This window comes from Leiobunum rupestre, chromosome 1, assembly GCF_980474605.1.
Source record: "Leiobunum rupestre chromosome 1, qqLeiRupe1.1.hap1, whole genome shotgun sequence".
NCBI classification, from domain to species: domain Eukaryota; kingdom Metazoa; phylum Arthropoda; class Arachnida; order Opiliones; family Sclerosomatidae; genus Leiobunum; species Leiobunum rupestre.
The window spans coordinates 72,184,732-72,207,828 of NC_143384.1; the positions used below are offsets into that span (position 1 = coordinate 72,184,732).

At 40.8% G+C, this 23,097-nt stretch overlaps 1 pseudogene; it reads left to right on the plus strand.

Annotated features, from left to right (window-relative positions):
* The first annotated feature begins 12,087 nt into the window (after positions 1 to 12,087).
* On the plus strand, positions 12,088 to 13,029 carry LOC149966305 (epidermal retinol dehydrogenase 2 pseudogene; annotated as a pseudogene).
* The last annotated feature ends 10,068 nt before the right edge of the window (positions 13,030 to 23,097 follow it).

Consider the following 23,097-nt stretch of genomic DNA (forward strand, 5'->3'; position numbering starts at 1 on the left):
GCTGTTGCTTGTCCATAGTACGGCTAAATTCGCGTTAAGCCTAAAAATGGCGTTGTTCCAAATCGAGCGCCCAATTCCCGGAATATAACTTTAACGGAAGTTGGGGGTTAGAATAGTTCAAGGCGCCGCTACCGAGGGGCGTTATTTAGAATTTTTTGCCGTCACTGTGAAGAAGGGATGTCGTACTTAGGGGTATTATGTTACTTATGGCTATACCGAGAATGTTCATATTTACGGAGAATGACGATGTTGAGAATATTCTCTTCGTCATGATCGAATTTCCTTCTCGACACGAGAGGGGGGAAGGAAATACGTCACCGGCGAGTGCTTCAATCGCGTCGGGAAACGTCAGTTTTAGACAACCAATGAGATTTGGTTTTAGGGAGGAGTAGCTTACTCTTTGAGCGTGAGGGGGATTCAGAGCAAAGCTACAAATTGTCTCAATATAGTCTTTCTCACTAACCTTGTAAGTAGAAATAACATACATTCTTTTTAATATTAATTTCGTTGTATTAACGTTTTAATTTACTATAGAGACACCTAGCGGTCAACGCGAGAAGTACACTTCTTTCACAAATGAATATCTAACAGCAAACTGAGCTTTTAAGTGGCTTTAGAGCCGGATGCAAAAGTATGTTTGTCAAGGATTTGTTAAATATAACTTCTATGGTCGAATCCTTGCCAAGCATACTTTTGCAACAGGCCCTTAAAAGGCTAATTGACGATTTGTAAATGTTCTGTAATATAAATTTTAGTTCTGTTAAGCTACTATAGTAGCTAAATAATTTAATTTAAATTTAAATTAAATTATTTAGCAACTAGTAAATGAAATGAAATGGTACTTTTTGTAAGCCGATTTTTTAATCGATTTTTATTATTCAGAATATTTTGAATTTTGGAATTTTTAAAATTTAAAATACATTGGGTTATGCCTAAGTATAGGTAAGAAACTTGATCCAAGAAAATGAGGAAATTAAATTATTCTACAGCTAATTATCGTTATTTATATTCAGTTTGCGAAATGGAGATCGATAAAATCAAAAATATATTATTTTTTTACGATTCTGTAAAAGTTTTAAAATGTTACTATAGTAACTAATTTTTACCGCACTATTTATTTTAAAATGTATTTTTAAAAATCAGTGGTAGTCTGCTAAGGTACAGGTTTCAAGCGAATAACATTACGGAGACAGCTTTTCATCTATATGTATAGATTATATTATAAAGATTGTTAACTAAAAAACTGTGCAGGGCCAATAACTGAAAATGTGTTTGAGCTAGGAATTTGAAATTTTCAGGACACAATTTATCTCGAGAACCATTAGAGATACAAATTTGGTTTCAATTAGAAAAGTGTTCGCCGTCACATTTTAAGCCAAAATAGCTTGGACACCACCTAATTTGACCAATAACAAGTCGAAAGAGCTTAGACAAAAACTAGAAGGTCCTGATGAAAATAATGTACAAGAGACCAGGTTGAAGACATACTCATCTAGTAGGAAGTCTTTAGAATTTGCAAACTCTGATGCCATTCAACTCATGGTTCAAGGTCATTCAAATTTATCTCGAGAACCAAAGACAACTCCGCTTAAAGGTACAAAAATCAAAAATTTAACTGTAATAAACCATATTTTCCCGATGAAATAGCGTTTTGTTAAAAATCAACCAGAGCCAGCGTTGATAGATGTTTCAAGCGAATAACATATTATATATACTTCTGGTTTTACGTATCACATCATTACAATAATTTATAAGCCAATATTTTTATAGCACTGTTTGAAAATTTCGGGGACATCAGTTTCGTTCCCTACGCAACGAAAAAAAAAACTACTTTAAAGAACTTTGTGAAGAAAAAATATTCAGAGTGCAACTAGCCTCCGAGGCCACTAAGCGAGGCGAGCGAGTTGTGCTAAGGTAGTTCCTTTATATTATCTGGGAAGTCGGAAAAAATTTCTTATAATTTCCCCTCTCGTCCACTAAATCGGAGGTTCTATCTTCCAGATAAAACAGGCTTTTGAACCGCCGTTGGAGGAGTTACTGGCCCCATTTCGAGTTCGGCTTTGGCAGCGCGGAATCGCTGTAGTACTTTCTATTTTCGTATTTCCTTGTTACATTTAAAGTAAGGGTTTTTTCGTGGGTGAAATTATGAAAGTTTCGGTTCGAGATCAAACGCGCGTAATTGTGCAGCATATTTTGGAAATACTGGCTTTGTTATTTAAGAATATTTTCCAACTGTTCACCCCGAAGAGTTGGAGGTTTAAGGAGATCAAGGGTGAAATCGCCCTGGTTACCGGTGCGGGGTCCGGCCTGGGACGGTTGCTGGCCGTCGAGTTGGCCCGTCGCGGAGCTGTCGTGGTGCTGTGGGACGTCAACGAAGCCGGAAACGGCGAGACCCAACGTATCATAAACGAAGCAGGAGGCACGGCGCACGCGTTTCATTGCGACGTCTCCAGCCCGGACCAGGTGTACGCCGCCGCCCGATGGGTGAAGAAACGGGTCGGCGCCGTGTCCATCCTCTTCAACAACGCCGGCATCCTGGTCGGCGCTGATTTCCTGGACATACCGGACGCGAAGATTCGCAAAACGTTCGAAGTGAACGCGATGGGACCCATGTGGACTTGCAAGGCGTTTCTTCCGGACATGATGGCGAATAACCACGGGCATATCGTGAACGTGGCCAGTATGGGCGGCCTGTTCGGTTTCCCGAGGTTAACGGACTACTGCGCCACCAAGTTCGCCCTGGTCGGCTTCGACGAATGTCTCAAAGTCGAATTGTTTCTGGCTGGCCACGACGGCATCCGTACCACTCTGGTTTGTCCGACATTCTTTCGTTCTGGAATGTACAAAGGCTTCCGCGGGAATTTCCTCCAAAAGGACTTGTCCGTTGACACCGTTGGTCGGGAAATTATCTCCGGTTTCCTGGCCGAAGATCAAAGAGTGTTGATACCAGAGATTGGTCGTGTCTTCACCCTTCTTAAGCCTTGGGTTCCTATCGATGTGGGTATTAGATTTTTCAAATTGATTGGAATGTACTATCCTATGAAAAACTTTAAAGGTGCTCGATCATTCGCGGGTAGTTCGGTGACAGACCACAATCAAAATTGTCCCGATTTTATTCGTAATAAAATATCTGTAACGGGTTAATTTTTCAGGGAACCTTATATAGTTTTGTAGTCGTGCGTGTGATTTAGAATATTTCTAATTCTTAATTTTAAATATTATCCTACCGAATGTTTTAATCACATTTTGTATTCGTTAAATTTTAAATAACGCATGATAATCACGTTGATCGTGGTTATGAAATCTATTTTACGTTTGACTGTATTAGAAATATAACATGTCATTAATATTCGCGTATCAAAAATAAAATTGATGGCGATTTGGTTCGCATTATGGAACTGGTTTTCTTTTACCACTTTTATTCTCCTAATTAATTGGTGGATTTTAAATTCAGTTTGCGCGTTAAAATACGCCGCATCTTAGGGTAAAATAGCGGATTAATAAGCCTGATATACCACTTGATGTAAAGGTAATGCCAATTGCTGCAATTAACAACCATTATATCTATTGGACGCTAAGGAGAAGTGATAATTTAAACGATGTCAACTTTAAAACTTATGTTTGTTTGGTTAAAACAACGATGAATTTAGGAATCTGAAGACGAAAACAGTTAAAACATTAGTTGTAATATTTTTCGAATTGGAAAATCCAAACGCTTTTAAACGATGTACGAGCTTATTGGTCATCGAATGCTGTTTTCACCTTTTCACCTTATTTTTTTGTGTGATTCAATAGCATTAAAATGATCATCTGTTGAGATTATTAAAATGATCATCTGTTGAAATTATTAAAATGATCATCTGTTGAGATTATTAAAATGATCATCTGTTGAGATTATTAAAATGATCATCTATTGAGATTATTAAAATGATCATCTGTTGAGATTATTAAAATGATCATCTGTTGAAATTATTAAAATGATCATCTGTTGAGATTATTAAAATGATCATCTGTTGAGATTATTAAAATGATCATCTGTTGATATTATTAAAATGATCATCTGTTGAGATTATTAAAATGATCATCTGTTGAGATTATTAAAATGATCATCTGTTGAGATTATTAAAATGATCATCTGTTGAGATTATTACCGATTTTATTATTGTCTGCTATGGTATTACTTGTAGAAAAATTCAGAAATTAGGTTTAGCCTACCGTTAATAACTGAATTTCATTGGTTGAATTTCAAATATCCGTCTTTAAATCATTGTATATAGACAAATCAGTCAGCTATCCGAAAAAGACTGTGGTTCTCCAATAAGTGTACCAACATTTACTATTCACAAAGACCACAGAATCGTTTGAATTTCGGAAAAGTGCCAAATTATCATTTTGAAGATCTGCTACCACGAAGGGGAGGAGCTAGTTCTAATTCTGGGCGAAATTTTTCAAAGGATTCCTGAACGTTTAAACTGCTGAAAAGTTGACCAAAGAAAGTTGTAAAGTGTGAAGACTCATTTTTACATTAAGCTTTGAAATTACAGAAATTAAGCCCGTAGGAGCTATATTTTATATCCATGCATTTAGTCTTAAATTACAATTATTTATTTTAAATTACTTTAATACTTGTATTTTAACAGTAATTATTAAATTAAATACAACATTTTATTAAAAAATACGTAACAAAAATGTATTTTAATATATTCGACTTAAAAGATAATATAAGATTGGTAGCGAAATTTCGGAGAAAAAACATATAATGCTCTCGAGCGGCCAGTCCAGTCCCCTCGGGCCTCGACCCGGAAGTTGTTTCTGTTATTAAAGGCCTAGGATTTCTTCTGCCTGTTTTCCTTTAAGTTTTCTTCCCACCGCGTAATTATCCTGGTGGTAGGCCAACCGCGGAACACGTTGGCCTACCACCAGGATATTTGCGCGGTGGGAAGAAAACTTCAAGGAAAACAGGCAGAAGAAATCCTAGGCCTTTATAAGTCCGGCTTTCCACAGCAACAAAGGCGCTCGAACAAAGGATAACTCTTTCCTCGTCAAAGTGTGCGGGCTTGGGAATTCCGAAAGTAAACCAGCTGCGCTTCTATTTTATTTTTCTGGGCGCGTTCATGTTGAGTTTACGCCCCTTAACCCCCATTCTCCATATCCTGGGACCAAAGACCCGAGCCTAGACCCCCCACCGGTGGTTCCAGGTAATGGCCGACTAGCGGGCGGCCAAAAAGAGGGGTCGAAAAGACCGTCCCCCCCCTTTACAATATCCCATGTGGCGGCCGCCATGGGCGTACTACCTATGCCTCCACTATTGAAATTTCTTTCCTCTAACGGGTCCTCTCCTCATGTAGTCAAGCTATGGATTCCCCCACGACTATTCCGTCCAGATTATATTCTTGTGGCATTTGACTAATATTTTTAAAATATCACGTAAATAAAATTAAAGCAAATTGTGGTAAAATAGAATATAAAATTTCATTTTTCTACACTGGAAATGTTACAGATTTAGGCCGCGTTCAGTAACAGCAAACGGTTGGACGCTACTGTACGACTTTTTTCACTTCCGGATTGACGTCACGTTTGCAAACGGAGAGCAAAGATAATATAACTACGTACCCTAGATTCGAAATCAAGCTGCTTTCACGTAACGCAGGCTCTTACTGAGTTCCCAAAAAACTGCCTCCATGGAGCTGGCAATACTACCGACATCTAGTTAAAACGTAAAGTTTTAGTGAAAATTGCGCCGTGGTTTTTGACTCGCGGTTTTCAAGATACCAGATATTTTGGCGTTATATTGTTAAACAATAATGGATCATGCCTGTAGCTCTAAAAATGTTTCTAAATGAAAGAAAACTAAAGGTGAGTAATATAATCTTGTGTTATCTATTGAAATTCCTTATTTCTCACCGTGCTATGGAGCCCGATTTTTCCGACTTCCGGCGCGAACTCGGTAAAAGCCTCACGAGAAAACGCGCTATCTAGAAACGCCGTGATTTCGAATCTAGGGTACGTAGTTATATTATCTTTGCGGAGAGTCAACGAAATAAGAGGCTGGAAGAGCCGGTTATTTTGTTGATAAACGCAATCGTGACGTCACAGCACGCGGGAAGGCTAGTTGCAGACGACACGACAGACGATATTTTATAAAATTTACAACAATCGTAAAAAAGCGTTCAACAGACGTGGCGTCACGATTGCAAACGGAGATCAACGGTTAATTAACAATTTCCACTCTGTTGAGCGTCACTGAACGCGGCCGTTGACCTAAGAGACACTAAAAATTTAAAATACAAAATTCTCTTCTCTGATTGGATAGTTTAAAATTGTATTATAATGCCATCTATGGCGGAGAGTGCTAACTACTCTTAAAATTAATGGTTAATTTAAATTACAAAAATTATATATTTTTAATAAGAATTTAAAGTACTATAATTTAGTAATTAATTAATAACTTTTTAAAAAGTTTATTTTTCATAAACTTTATAGTGTTGCCATCTACCTCAAACATTATTAAATAGGAAGGTACCTCGGGTGGATTTCGCCCATTTTTGCATATTTCCCTGTAGGCAATATGTGAATGCGTCTATTGTATACCGATCTAAAAGTTCATAATGAATTACAGATTCTCCACTTTAGTGGAGTTACTTATTAAATTCCTTAACATTATGTACCACAACGGCCAAACATGAACTCATGTTAACACAAAATTTATATTTCATTTCATTTAAATAAAAATTAATGTTTTTTAGATCAAAAATAAAGATTTTAACTAAAGGCTAAATATGTTTCAATTTTAAGGGGAAACCACTTTACAGTGTGCTGGGAGACCGAATTTGTGGCCAAAAATCCAATGCGTATCTACCTATAACATTTATACATATTTGGCTTTGTTTTGGTGAGGTGATGTCTAAATTATAACTTTGGAGACGATAGCGCCAGCTGGTGGCTACTTCGCCTGCAAGGAGCGCTACATGTCCGTGCTTTTGATTATTGATATATATCAATATCATAAACCTATCATACGTTGATTTTTACACGAAGTTAGGTTTTATTTGGACTTAATCAACACTTCCAAAAATTGGGATTTATGTTGAAAACAACTGAAATTTGGCCGTTTCAGTCAACTTTAACCCTAAATATCTAAAAATGCGCAGCTACAAATGCCATAGAAACATTTTGCGGTATTTTGTAATTTGATTTCGAAAGTTTCAGCTCGGTAACTCATGGAACTTTTAAGCAACTAATTTTTAAAGTAACGAGTAAACTACCTGAAAATGGCGGGTGTCTTCCATAAATAATAATTGCAAATGAACAAAAAAATACAAACGAAAATAAGAAAATCATTTATTCGTTTGAATTTAATTCTAAATTATCCAGAACATTAAAGTTCTCCGAGAGGAATGCAGATGTTGGTTCTAAAATTTCACTTTCTTCGTCGTCGTCTATATGTTATAGAAAGAACGTGAGTTTGTGGCTCAGTCAACGATTGACGTACTCCTTGAGGTAAATCTTAATGAATAGTTCGAGATGACAGGGTCAGACGATTCCAAAGATCTATTAAAAACGTCTAATAAATTAGCGATGCTACTAGACTTTCTAGCGTTAAATTCTCTATACTGCCGATATAATTTATTTCTAGATTCGCCGGCTTGTTCGCTCAACATTCCGACTGGTAACGTTGAGTTTAAAATTATGTCTCCTCCAAATATCAACACCTTGTGTAAAGTAACCGGCATTTAGTACCAAGAATAATTTGTGAGGTACTTTTTAGCGACGTTTAGACGGAATTGGCCAAATAGTTTCGGATCAATAGGTAGACCACACGAAATTGTTGACAGTATGACAGAAAGATCCTCTACTAGCCACTTTTCTAAGTTAAGGATTTCTGCAAACAAATTTCTATACTTGTCGCAGAAAGCTATTCTGGCAGTATTGCCGTCATTTGTCGTTCCACTGCCTCCAGATTTAGACTCTTAATCCCATTTCTTTTAGAAATCTAGTTTGAATGCCTTGTTTTCTCTGGGAAAATATATTTTTCTTTTCGGTTCCCTCAATTCTCCAGCAATATAACCCTGGAAAATTCCTATACCCAAGATATAGACAAAATTCAAAAAAACGTATCCACGCATGAAGTGTGTGTCAGAATTTATAGCCCGGAGTACCTAGTAACAGAGACCATACCACCGGAGGTCTATCATCATGTGCCCTACGCCAGCGTCCACCTACCCCGGACAGGTGACAAATCCAGCACGGGTAGTAGTACCCTACTACTGATGGTCGCACCGTTGACGCAAGCCACTCAACCCAGCAGAAGTTGCAGCAATGGGTGGACTATTTCCCACTTCGCACACAGCAGTGGGATTAAGAGTGGATGCTGTAGCAACTCCAGCCGACACCCTACCTACGTAGGTAAAGAGTCAAACCCTTTGGAGAGAGCTCCTAAAGGGGAACGCCGAGCACACAGCAGCCCAAGTAACCCGGCACAGCTGGCACCGGAGATCCCGGTGTGGCTCCAAAAGGCTGGGAAACAGGACCGCCGTGCCCTCATACGGAGGCCCGCCGCCCCACAGCAGGCCACTCAATCCGCCGAGGTGGCCAGTTTCGACGCATGAAGTGGACTAATGCCGTAATGCAAATTTTCAGGTTTTGGTTTAAACCTGAGAGAAGCATTTTCAAGGCGGTTAAACATTGTTGGTTGAGCGCCACAAACAGGCCACGTTACCTGAGATTTAGTATTAGTCAAAATACTTAATACTTTTTCATCAATCACGGTCATATGAAAGTTCACTTTAGTCGGTACGTTTAATTCAAGATCTTTGTCACATGTAAATTCTTGAAGATTTTCTATTTCGAGTCCACTGAATGTTTTTCAGCCAATATCGTTTCTTTAGTTTCCTTCAAGAACTTCAAAGAAAGAGGTCGACAGTAGCGAACCGACTGAGGTGCAGGGTTCTGCCATAGTACTACGTCCAACGATTTTAGCTGAAGTGGTGTGACAGTGGTCGCTAGCAAAGAATTCGGATCAAAGGGTTCATTACCAGTGTGGATTTGCTTGTATATTGATTGGCCTGTACTGCCATCAAAACCCCAGGAGCAAACCAAAACCAGATCGATCATTTATATTGAGGTAGACTTAGAAAATTGGTTCAATACTTCACGCTGTATCTCGATAATTCTTTTAGCGGTATGGTGCAGTAGAGAGTTAAGAGAAACCGATATACAAGTTTCACTGACCAACTTGAATTATTGAGGATAAACTTTTTCTTTATCTTGAGCTACCTTAGTATAAGGAGGGTATAATTGAAATCCACGACTATTAGCACCTTTTCTTAAAATTTTGTAAAGGTTTACGGAAATATCGCCATCTATCAAAAGAGCTAGCGCTTCTTCTGGAGTGTAAGAAGACAAAGTGCTCGTCATACATGCTCCCTTGTTCTTTTTCAATTTTTCTGCAATTTTGTTTGCTCGGTTTGGGCTCTTCAACGATTCGTTTAATACGTAAGCAAGCCCTGAATTACCTTGATCTTCGGCTACCTTGGCGACCGCTTTGGAAAGTTTCAAAATTGGTTCTGAACTTATTTGGTCTTGGAGTTCAGTGACAAGACGCCGTTTAGAACGACTCGAACCTTCTTCCCAGCAGTGGCGGCGCCAGGATATTACTATGGGTAGGCTACTTAATTCTTTAATTTGCCCCCCCCCCCTTTACATACACTAACTAAACAAAACTGTGACAAAACCGGTTTATTTTTAATAATTTACAAAAGAAATGTACATGACTGTTTAAATGTACTCGGAAGTTATTTTTTTTAGTCGATGAGCATAACAATGCACATATGGGCAACATCCTCCAACAGAATTCTCCATTTTCACTTACAATTGTTGCAAAAACACTTGCCAGTTGCCACGCTTTATTTTATCTTTATTTTGGAAATTGGGACTCGGTCCCTCGGAGAGTCGGAAAACCGCGCAATTTATCATCTGTCTAACGATGCAACACTTTTTGAAGTAGCTAGTTTAGCAACTACAACGAATCAAGGCTGCGTTCGAAAAAATATTAGAAATCACTGTTCAGTGTTCGCAACTTAAAAACAGCAGGCTTTTAATTCGGATTTTGATATTTCTAGTTTCGCAAGTCATTTTAGGGGGCTGTTCGGGGCCCCTTCATCTAGATTTGGGGCCCTTACAAGCGAAATAAAAGTAGACTGTAGGGGTAGCCTGGCGCCGCCACTGCTTCCCAGGATACTTCTGGTCGACCCTTCTCCAATTGAGGCGCTTCCTCGACTCCAAAATGTAAGTTAAAACTCAACCACTTTTCATTAGCTGCGAAGAACCTTTCTCTATGACGATGACTATCACTCCATTTGTTTTTTAAATTTCGGTTTTAAAAGCCTAATTTGATCTTGAATTTGTTTTTCAATTGACGGCTTTTAAAATTCATTTTGCGCGTGAAAATACCTCTACATGTTATGGTCAAAAAAGCAGGCTGTGTTCCCAAGACATGTAACTGTAGTGTCGCGCGCTAAAACGTCATTTCAAAATCCGTCAATTGAAATATTTGTATATTCAAAAAGATTTTGAATTTCGTGAAGCTCATCTGCGGGGTTTAACCGTTTTAGAAATACTGTACAAATATCTCCCCGAGAAACGATACTTTTGTTAAACGCCATCTTCTTCGGCACGTTTCAAAATGCTGGTCTACTTTACGGTTAATCATTGATTTCAATCTTAAGCCAATTTTTTACTCGTTTGCGTTTTTAAAAGACGGAAATACGTTAAGCAATAAAATAATAAAAACAGGCAATCGAAAGGTTTTCCGACGCTTGTGTAATAAAATTTAAGTGATGCCCCCCACCATTTTCAGGTAGTTTACTCGTTACTTTAAAAATTAATTGCTTAAAAGTTCCACGAGTTACCGAGCTGAAACTTTCGAAATCAACTTACAAAATACCCCAAAATGTTTCTATGGCATTTGTAGCTGCGCATTCTCGCGCCATTTTCAGATATTTAGGGTTAAAGTTGACTGAAAAGGCCAAATTTCAGTTGTTTTCAACCTAAATCCCAATTTTTGCAAGTGTCGATTAAGTCCAAATAAAACCCAACTTCGTGTAAAAATCAACGTATGATAGGTTTATGATATATCAAAAGCACGGACATGTAGCGCCCCTTGCAGGCGAAGTAGCCACCAGCTGGCGCTATCGTCTCCAAAGTTATATTTTTGACATCACCTCACCAAAACAAAGCCAAATATGTATAAATGTTATAGGTAGATACGCATTGAATTTTTGGCCACAAATTCGGTCTCCCAGCACACTGTGTACTTTCACCACATAGGGTTTTATAAAGACTTTTAATATTAAAGTAACTAATCTCTTAATGATTTAGAAGAAGTACATATGTTTTTGGAATTGGTTTAGAAATATACGATTAAGGGTGTAAAAATATACTTAATATTTTGCTTAACCCTATGTCTCATACGGTTTTCGGTAATGGTTTATTTATAAACTAAAATAAGTTAAAATGTCGAAAAATAATATTTTTAATGCACTTAATGTAAATAACATTATTTTGAAAGGTCTTTTAATAAAACCTATTGGACCCCTACATTACATTACATTCTATTATATTAATTTACATTATATTTTATTATATTGTATTGTATTGTATTGTATTGTATTGTATTGTATTATTCTACATTATATAACAGTTACATAACATTACATTGCAATGGTCAATTCAGAATACATCTACATAAATTCAAAATTAGTTTACGATTACGAAACGTCCACGAAGCACCGTGTAAAAACTAGGCGCCCACTGGCTCTCCGTTTCGTATCCGTCCTGCCTTCCACAAGGCATTGTCTCCGTTACGAAGCAAAGGCTTGTGGAAGCTAGGACGGAGACGTTACGAAGAGCAGTGAGTGCTTGGTCTTTTTGTAACGTAGCTGCTAAGCCTGTATACTACACAAATGAGTGTGCGGTGTACGTTTATAATTATAGTTGTGACGAGTTCACTGACGGCCTCAAACCGCTGTACGCCGTACGCTCTCACTTGTTTGCTATTATACAGCGCCACATTTCATATTGTGAAATATGGAGTCTTCGCTTGGCGTAGTTTTGCAGCGAATTTTGGAAATATGGGCGCTGTTATTTAAAAATATCTTCAACCTGTTAACACCGAAGAGTTGGAGGTTTAAGGAGATCAAGGGTGAAATCGCCCTGGTGACCGGTGCGGGGTCCGGCCTGGGACGAATGCTGGCCGTCGAGTTGGCCCGTCGCGGAGCTGTCGTGGTGCTGTGGGACGTCAACGAAGCCGGAAACGGCGAGACCCAACGGATCATCAACGAAGCAGGAGGCACGGCGCACGCGTTCCATTGCGACGTCTCCAGCCCGGACCAGGTGTACGCCGCCGCCCGACAGGTGAAGGAACGGGTCGGCGCCGTGTCCATCCTCTTCAACAACGCCGGCATCCTGGTCGGCGCCGATTTCCTGGACATACCGGACTGGAAAATTAAAAAAATGTTCGAAGTAAACGCGATGGGACCCATGTGGACTTGCAAGGCGTTTCTTCCGGACATGATGGCGAATAACCACGGACATATCGTGAACGTGGCCAGTATGGGCGGACTGCTCGGCTCCCCCAAGTTATCCGATTACTGCTCCACCAAGTTTGCCCTGGTCGGCTTCGACGAAACTCTCAAAATCGAGCTGTTTCTGGCTGGTCTCGACGGCATCCGTACCACTCTGGTTTGTCCGAATCCGTTCCGCTCCGGACTGTACCAAGGCTTAGACAAACATTTTCTGAGACTGGAGTGTTCGGTTAGAACCGTTTGTCGCTACACTATGGCGGCTTTTCTCGCCGAAGAACAGGTGGTGCTGATTCCCCCCCTTGCTCAGGTTCTGATCCTGATGAAGCCGTGGATTCCAGTCGATGTTTTTTTGAGAATTTTCAAGTTGATGGGATTTTACGATATCTCGAAGAACATGAAGGGTGCTAGATCTTTTGACATCCAGAATAAAAATAATCTAAATTAAATTCGCGATAATCTTCGAGTTACGGTTTGATTTTGATTGTTTCGCAATTTTTGATTTAAAGCTCACGATTTGAAATAATTTACAGGTTAATTAGTTCACAGATCACCTATTTTTTATTTCGTAATGTAAAGGATTTTCTGGTTGCTGTAAAAAAAGCCAAGCCACTTTTGAGACACCTTTTTCGAGGTTGATGCTAGTCCTTCTTGGGGTAGGTGGTCTGTAATTAGGTTGGCCCTCAAATTTGTCAGACCAATTGGGAGTTAAATAAAGCAGTGTGAACATTTAAAGTTGGTACCCTTTTTGTGGTCTACTGACACAACGGTTTTCTGGTACTAACTTTTGGGTGTACAATTTATTTGAGATATACAACTATTTGAAATATCAACTATTGAAATTGAGTTATTCCGTGACGTCGTCTGCTTAGTGCTTACTATATAATATGGTTTTTTTTATCAAAGTAGCCGCATTTTGTTTAATTTCTAAATTTTTTACAGGAAATAATGTAGCAGATTCAATCGGAGAAAACACGAATAACTATACTTTACTTTTCAATATTATGGTATAGATCCCTTGCCTACGTTGTTAAAAAGACCCGTGTACGGGAAATATTTTGTCAATTCTGACCAAGTGATTCTCTAGTATCCGCACCTCGATTCGTGTCATTGAAAAAGTTTTAATGGACACACTGGCGTTTGAGTTTAAACTGTTTCACGCGCTTGTGGCCTTGTTTCCAGAATATGATTGGCCGTATTGGTTACCACCTAGGAGCAACAAACACAAGGAGAACGCAACTAGTCTTTAAACGCGCTAACGCAGTACATATGTTGCGAACTAATTTTATTGGACGAGCCTTAAGCCTTTACGCTGAACGTTTTACGGAAAGGGGGAAGACAATTTCCGAATTTCCCCTTCCGACGGCAGCAGGCGCTAAAGCGTCTAACCAATGAAAACTGTACGCAAGAAAATCCACGACTTTTGACGGGTTGCGTTCTCCTTGTGTGGGGTACTGTGTTTGTTGCTCCTAGGTTACCACGTGGGAAAATCGAGGCCGAATTTTTTCAAACGCCGGTTTGGCCCTTTTTTTTTTATTCGATTGTGACGTGTGGGACAATTCAGTCCTCTCGTCCATTTGATTAATCAGGGCGAGATATGTGTAACGGCCACGCCAACGGGGGGATACGTGGGGACACCCGTGGCGGAAGTATACCGACCACCCGTTGGGGGATTGGTGGTCGTCCTCACACGGCCATCCACAAACTCTGCCTCCCGGACGCCTGGGATTACAGGAGTGAGCCACTACTCCCGGCGTGTGGCCCTTTAATCTGAACTTTTTGAAACCCCTTATTAACGCTAGATAAGGGAGCCATCTTCCGTGAATCAGCGTCGTTAAAATAAATCCTTCCATGTTGCGAAGCGTGCACGTGTCTTTACTATAAAGTAGGCAACTATTGTACTTGTACCTTTAGATTGTTTACACTTTCAGCAAGTTTAATTTTTTGAAAACTCTAGTGACGTACAAAGATAAAAAAAATCTCAATGCATTCTACTATAATACAGATTACAGAGTCAAGCAGATGATAGACTAGTTCTATTTTGTAAATGTAGATAGGGTGACTGTATTTTGAATATTCGTTTGTACTGATTTTTCTTTAAAACAATATAGTGTATAGGCGTTGTATTTATTTCTTTATCATAAAATAAATGTTTTCATAATTTGTCGTTAAAGGGGAACGGCCAAACTTTTCCAAATACAATACAATTTACATACACGTACCTTATTTTGTCTTGAAAAAATAGTTTTTTTCCTAAAAAGTTGAAACGCAAAATAACGCCAAGTATTTGAGTTGGAATTTTCGCCGCCATCTTAAGGTGTATCGCCAGCGCCAGCAGCACTTTAGTGAGCGATTTGCGAACTATCCTAACTTTTAAAATCGCCCAATTTAGGATTATGTCTCGTATAACTGGAACACGCTGCGCGTACCAAACAAACAGTGCTTCCACTTGGACGATCTCATTTCTCCCTCTGTCGGTTCTAATAAATCCCTTTTTATCCCTTTCACATTTTTTTTTAACGAAAACAATAATATTTATAATTTTTAGGTCTTATATAAAGAAAAAATTCTTAAAAATATTTTAAAATCTATGACACACTTCCGAATCCCAGTTTATTTCATTCGTTGATTCCAGTAAAGGTAGAGGCGCGGTATTTTAAATACTAGACCAAAATATTTCTAGCGAAAATTAGAAAAATTCCCAAAATCCTTAATTTTCGAAATATCCCTCAATTTTCTAATTTTCCCTCTCTTCCAAAATGAAATCACTTTTAGGTCTGAAAATCCCTAAAAAGGGATAAAATCCCTCAAAGTGGAAGCACTGCAAACCGATTTCTCACCAGGTGTCGCAGCGAACGCGCGCTTTACAATTTCCCGAAATTTCTTTATTTTATTAAACATTAACCGCTTAATATTTTTATGTGGTTTTCGCCATAAATTTTAATTTTTAACGTGCTATATGGCTATCTAACTGGTTAAAGCTTGACCGTTCCCCTTTAAATTTAGTTGACTAATTATTTCGGGTTTAAACAGAGCTTGAAATAGGCACAGTTTTAATTTCCGTGTAGACTACCATGTTTTTTAAGAGTCCGATGTCGTTATCTAGTGAGCGGAATCGAAAGTATTAACAATGAAAGCTTTCACAAATATATAATTTTATAAATTTGTAGCGAGCTGCGACGTACTTCTAAATAAATTTTTGGAAAATTCTGTAACAATAGTTTTTTTTATAAACTGACGTCGTGAGTGCTTTTTATAATATTAATTTATATTGAATTTAATTCGGATAGCGACTCTAGAGAAAAGATTGCTGTCCGTCGTATGCCAAAGAAGTTGGGGGAAAGGGGGAGCTTCGGAAAGTGACTCGAGATAAAAGATTGCTGTCCGTCGGAAGCCAAAGGAGTTGGGGGAAAAGGGGAGCTTCGGAAAGTGACTCGAGATAAAAGATTGCTGTCCGTCGGAAGCCAAAGGAGTTGGGGGAAAGGGGGAGCTTCGGAAAGTGACTCGAGATAAAAGATTGCTGTCCGTCGTAAGCCAAAGGAGTTGGGGGAAAAGGGGAGCTTCGGAAAGTGACTCGAGATAAAAGATTGCTGTCCGTCGGAAGCCAAAGGAGTTGGGGGAAAGGGGGAGCTTCGGAAAGTGACTCGAGATAAAAGATTGCTGTCCGTCGGAAGCCAAAGGAGTTGGGGGAAAAGGGGAGCTTCGGAAAGTGACTCGAGATAAAAGATTGCTGTCCGTCGGAAGCCAAGGGAGTTGGGGGAAAAGGGGAGCTTCGGAAAGTGACTCTAGAGAAAAGATTGCTGTCCGTCGGAAGCCAAAGGAGTTGGGGGAAAGGGGGAGCTTCGGAAAGTGACTCGAGATAAAAGATTGCTGTCCGTCGGAAGCCAAAGGAGTTGGGGGGAAAGGGGAGCTTCGGATAGCGACTCTAGAGAAAAGATTGCTGTCCGTCGGAAGCCAAGGGAGTTGGGGGAAAAGGGGAGCTTCGGAAAGTGACTCTAGAGAAAAGATTGCTGTCCGTCGGAAGCCAAAGGAGTTGGGGGAAAAGGGGAGCTTCGGAAAGCGACTCTAGAGAAAAGATTGCTGCCGTCGGAAGCCAAAGGAGTTGGGGGAAAAGGAGAGCTTCGGAAAGCGACTCTAGAGAAAGATTGCTGACCATTGGAAGCCAAAGGAGTTGGGGGAAAAGGGGAGCTTCGGAAAGCGACTCTAGATAAAAGATTTCTGTCCGTCGGAAGCCAAAGGAGTTGGGGGAAAAGGGGAGCTCCGGAAAACGACTCGAGAGAAAAGATTGCTGTCCGTCGGAAGCCAAAGGAGCTGGGGGAAAAGGGGAGCTTCGGAAAGCGACTCTAGAGAAAAGATTGCTGTCCGTCGGAAGCCAAAGGAGTTGGGGGAAAAGGGGAGCTTCGGAAAGCGACTCTAGAGAAAAGATTGCTGTCCGTCGGAAGCCAAGGGAGTTGGGGGAAAAGAGGAGCTTCGGAAAGTGACTCTAGAGAAAAGATTGCTGTCCGTCGGAAGCCAAAGGAGTTGGGGGAAAGGGGGAGCTTCGGAAAGTGACTCGAGATAAAAGATTGCTGTCCGTCGGAAGCCAAAGGAGTTGGGGGGAAAGGGGAGCTTCGGATAGCGACTCTAGAGAAAAGATTGCTGTCCGTCGGAAGCCAAGGGAGTTGGGGGAAAAGGGGAGCTTCGGAAAGTGACTCTAGAGAAAAGATTGCTGTCCGTCGGAAGCCAAAGGAGTTGGGGGAAAAGGGGAGCTTCGGAAAGCGACTCTAGAGAAAAGATTGCTGCCGTCGGAAGCCAAAGGAGTTGGGGGAAAAGGAGAGCTTCGGAAAGCGACTCTAGAGAAAGATTGCTGACCATTGGAAGCCAAAGGAGTTGGGGGAAAAGGGGAGCTTCGGAAAGCGACTCTAGATAAAAGATTTCTGTCCGTCGGAAGCCAAAGGAGTTGGGGGAAAAGGGGAGCTCCGGAAAACGACTCGAGAGAAAAGATTGCTGTCCGTCGGAAGCCAAAGGAGCTGGGGGAAAAGGGGAGCTTCGGAAAGCGACTCTAGAGAAAAGATTGCTGTCCGTCGGAAGCCAAAGGAGTTGGGGGAAAAGGGGAGCTTCGGAAAGCGACTCTAGAGAAAAGATTGCTGTCCGTCGGAAGCCAAGGGAGTTGGGGGAAAAGAGGAGCTTCGGAAAGTGACTCTAGAGAAAAGATTGCTGTCCGTCGGAAGCCAAAGGAGCTGGGGGAAAAGGGGAGCTTCGGAAAGCGACTCTAGAGAAAAGATTGCTGTCCGTCGGAAGCCAAGGGAGTTGGGGGAAAAGGGGAGCTTCGGAAAGTGACTCTAGAGAAAAGATTGCTGTCCGTCGGAAGCCAAAGGAGTTGGGGGAAAAGGGGAGCTTCGGAAAGCGACTCTAGAGAAAAGATTGCTGTCCGTCGGAAGCCAAAGGAGTTGGGGGAAAAGGAGAGCTTCGGAAAGCGACTCTAGAGAAAGATTGCTGTCCATTGGAAGCCAAAGGAGTTGGGGGAAAAGGGGAGCTCCGGAAAATGACTCTAGATAAAAGATTGCTGTTCGTCGGAAGCCAAAGGAGTTGGGGGAAAGGGGGAGCTTCGGAAAGCGACTCGAGATAAAAGATTGCTGTCCGTCCGAAGCCAAAGGAGTTGGGGGAAAGGGGGAGCTTCGGAAAGCGACTCGAGAGAAAGGATTGCTGTCCGTCGGAAGCCAAAGGAGTTGAGGGAAAAGGGGAGCTTCGGAAAGCGACTCTAGAGAAAAGATTGCTGTCCGTCGGAAGCCAAAGGAGTTGGGGGAAAAGGGGAGCTTCGGAAAGCGACTCTAGAGAAAGATTGCTGTCCATTGGAAGCCAAAGGAGTTGGGGGAAAAGGGGAGCTTCGGAAAGCGACTCTAGAGAAAAGATTGCTGTCCGTCGGAAGCCAAAGGAGTTGGGGGAAAAGGGGAGCTTCGGAAAGCGACTCTTGAGAAAAGATTGCTGTCCGTCGGAAGCCAAAGGAGTTGGGGGAAAAGGGGAGCTCCGGAAAACGACTCGAGAGAAAAGATTGCTGTCCGTCGGAAGCCAAAGGAGTTGGGGGAAAAGGGGAGCTTCGGAAAGCGACTCTAGAGAAAAGATTGCTGTCCGTCGGAAGCCAAAGGAGTTGGGGGAAAAGGGGAGCTCCGGAAAACGACTCTAGAGAAAAGATTGCTGTCCGTCGGAAGCCAAAGGAGTTGGGGGAAAGGGGGAGCTTCGGAAAGCGACTCGAGAGAAAAGATTGCTGTCCGTCGGAAGCCAAAGGAGTTGAGGGAAAAGGGGAGCTTCGGAAAGCGACCCGAGATAAAAGATTGCTGTCCGTCTGAAGTCAAAGAAGTTGGGGGAAAAGGGGAGCTTCGGATAGCGACTCAAGAGAAAAGATTGCTGTCCGTCGGAACCCAGGTTTTAATATTGCGCGCCTTTTAAAAATTAACAATAAGAGTGGACTATCTGCCAAAAATACAGAACTTGAAAGGCTTAAGATATATGCAATGGCTGTGTACAGATATTTTTATTTTGTTTTATCTTTACCAAATAAACAGTAATCTTTGGTAAATTATTTATCTCGCTTTTCTTTCTCTACTTGGGTTTAATTAATCTAAGCATAATTAACCACTGGATTTGCAGCTCAAGTCAGCGTTGAAAATGCCGTTTTCGGTTTTTGCGAAGACCTAGTTTAAATAATAATACTTTTGTATAATGCCTCGTGTTGCGTTAAAGAGATCTAAAATCAAGATGAACACTGAAATAGGGTCGAACGTCGGTATAACCATGGACGATTTAACAACAGGGATGAATAATTTTGAACAGATAAGTGTAAATTTTAGTTTCATATCGAATATATATTCGAAGTGACACTATTGCTATGGACGGAATGACGTTAAGTTTTGTTCTTTGTTTGTTTGTCGTGGAAAAGCGACGACACGGTAGATGGAGCTGCGAAAAATAGTTTCTTGTATAGAAGACACCGGAATTCGAACTGAGATTTCTGGCCGCATAGTCTCCAAAACCGACGCCTTTATCAAGTGATTCACGCCGTCTTTTTCGGAAACCTCGCTTGAATTTTTAGCGTTGAACACTTTTATAGTTTGTATAGTTGGTCCAGAGATTTTCCGCCCCCTCCAACCAACCCCCTTTAAGGGAGAGTGACCGAAAAAACAAGTTGGTCTCATTTTATAGAACTCTTTGACGCGCACGCAGTGCCGTCAATTTCCGCCCCCTCCGACCAACCCCATTTAAGGGAGAGTGACCGAAAAAAACAAGGTGGTCTCATTCGATAGAACTCTTTGACGTGTTCGCAGTGCCGTTAATTTCCGTCCCCCCTCCGACCAACCCCTAAAAGGGAGAGTGACCGAAAAAAACCAGTTGGTTTCATTCGATAGAACTCTTTGACGCAGTTGGTCTCTCTTTTTTCCGCCCCCTCCGACCAACCCCCTTAAAGCGAGAGTGATTGAAAAAAAAGTTGGTCTCATTCGATCGAGGGGTCGGACATTTGCCAAAATCCCGTACACTTTGTCGAAAATCGCAAAATCTTTTAACTCTCTCTATGGTAAATTAACATTGAAATCACAAAATCAGTTCAAAAAGTACTGATAAAATCGCCAAAATTTCTACGAAATCCCTAAATCCCGTACAAAATAATGGCAAGTGTCCGACCCCTCGCATTCGATAGAACTCTTTAACGCGCACGCAGTGCCGTTAATTTCCGCCCCCTCCGACCAGCCCCCTTAAAGGGAGAGTCACCGAATGGTACGATATCGTACCCCACGAAAATTGTAATACGCCCTAAAAATTGCGATGAAATCATCGCACTGACGACGCCTTCAACTGATTTCCTATTTCCCGCAAAATTACATTCATGGGTATTTTTATTATGAATTGGCGAATTTACATGACTTTTGGTGCCTAAACTACCCAAATGTTTGATATAAATTTCCTAAAATAAACACATTTGAATCCCAGTTTAAGAATTTCTTTAAATCATATTTCCACCATAGAAACTACCACAGGAATAGAAGGCCCTGCCATTGTACGTACTTTACTAAGATGACACGGGCAACAGGTTCTCCCTTCATTTCCGGTTATCTCTGGTCCAATCAAAAAAAGCTTTGGAAATGACGGTCAATTAGATTCAAGCGGAAATGAACGGAGAACCTTTTGCCCGTACCGAGACCGTAACACTTTCATCGACTCTTTCTATTCCTCTTGTAGTTTCTGTTTCCACTAATTTCAATAATTTAAAAGAATTATGTTCGTCGTGTTTTGCTTACCTATTTCACCTTTGATACTTTCCGTCTATTAAACGATAGGAAATCACATGGCCTCAACAGCTTTTGTATTGGTTTGCCCACCCGGGTATCCTGAGGGTGGGCGGTGGCCACTCTTAAACATAGGATGGTAAATTATATATCAAACGATAGGAAATTACATGGCCCTGTAGCGAAATTTTGGGTAGACCTCGATGATTATACTGTGATCACCCCAAATAATGAAACTTATTGGGGTTGTGGCCTATCTGGACGTGAAGAATCAACCCCACGCTACAACCTAAAACATATCCGGGTACACGTCTGGCTTTTACTATTGGGGCCAACGTTAAAATATAAATTAAAAATAAAACTTTGTCTATAGGGTATGATTTGGAATAAACACTAAAATGGATTTAAAGGTTACCAACTAAAACATTTAATAAGCTTAGAAAATATAATTCAACACTACCTAAAACTAAAACTACGATGCACCTAGATAATTAACTAACTAATAAAATAATACTTAAATCTAGAACAATAAACAAACCTGTTAGGCGGGCTGTACTACGCGGATATAAAAGTTACAACGCACACCCGTTAAGTGAAATGGGCTGATTCGAATTGGGATGTTAAACTAACAATGAAGCAAAGAGGAGATTTAGCTTATAGTTTTTAGCATAACGATACTCAAGTGTTCGAGATGTCGAAGAGGTGGATCATACGCTACTGGTGTAACACGTTGGAGCTTTGGTCCGCTAACTCTCAGGAACACAGCAGTTACACACCAGGCCTGCGGTTGACTAAACGACGGCGATTTCGATGTGCCGGCCTCAGTGGTCGAGTATCAACTTGACGTCCTCGAATACACTGGCGGGTTGACTGTAGATTTCCGATTATGTTCCGTCCACTCCTCAGAACATTTGCCACGTTTCTGGTACTGACCGTATTAAATATGGGACTTCTTCACCAAGAGTTTAGCGGTACAAGTAGAGGTGGGAACTTGGGACTGCTATTAATTACAGTTCTTCGATCCGCGAGCAAGATTAACGATCTCCTTTCCTCCTATTATCAAGAATCTTCTTAACGACTTTTTCTCCTTTTTAAACGCCAGAAATGGATGGAAACATTCCACGGTCAAGCGTGGGGATCGGAACTCCCTGGCCAGAAAATGTCTCGAATACCCAAAACACAATCTCTGAGTGACCAGCGCCCAGAAATATAGGTTTTAAACGACCGTGGATTTCTGGATGGTAGAATTAATAATAAAATTAAAATAGTCAATCAAATTTCGAAAACATCAGAATTCCACGTTACAACTTCAACAGCTTTTGTATTGCTTTGCCCACCCGGGTCTACTGAGAGTGGGTGGCGCCCAAGTTTTAATCCTTCAACTTACGATGGTAATTTATATATCTAACGATAGGAAATCACATGGCCTCAACAGCTTTTGTATTGGTTTGCCCACCCGTGTATCCTGAGGGTGGGCGGTGCCCACTCTTTAACATAGGATGATAAATTATATATCAAACAATAGGAAATCACATGGCCTCAACAGCTTTCCACGTTACAACTTCAACAGCTTTTATATTAGTTGGCCCACCCCGGTCTCCTGATGGTGGGCGGCATCCACTCTTTAACTTAGGATGGCAATTTATATATCAAACGATAAGAAATATAATATTACGGCCTGGGCCGACTTGTTAGTTTTAAAGCGATAAAATTGAGAATAAGCCTCGGCTACGGTGCTAAGGGCTCGTGGCGAAGATTAAAAACTTTCGCGCACGGCTTGTGCGCATTCATAATGCATTTCTCGAAATTTATTCCATAAATGCATAGTTGAGGACGTAGCCACTAGGACAATGCCGTTTTAAGGCACAGTCTCACAGGTGAGCGAGGCAACTGCCTTGGGGCCCGCACCACAAGGGGCCCCGCACCACAAACGTTTCAGAAAAAATGGTTTTCAAAACACTAGATCAAGGATTGAGTGTGCATTTTACCATATGTTTGATGGTCTGAATAAATTCTTACAAGATAAGGGCCTAGATTTTCAGGACGGCCGTGGCCAATCTTTTGGGTGAAAATAATTTAGCAGTCTGCATTCCATGCGCTGCCCACTCACTCAATCTAGTTTTGAAAGATGCAGATGAGTGCTACCTAAAGACCTTTTCACACGAGCCAACTTTTCAAATCAAAATGCTGAGTCAGCAAAAATGGATCAGTGATCCATTTTTTTCTCGCGTACTTTTTTGGTGGATCAACTCATCGAA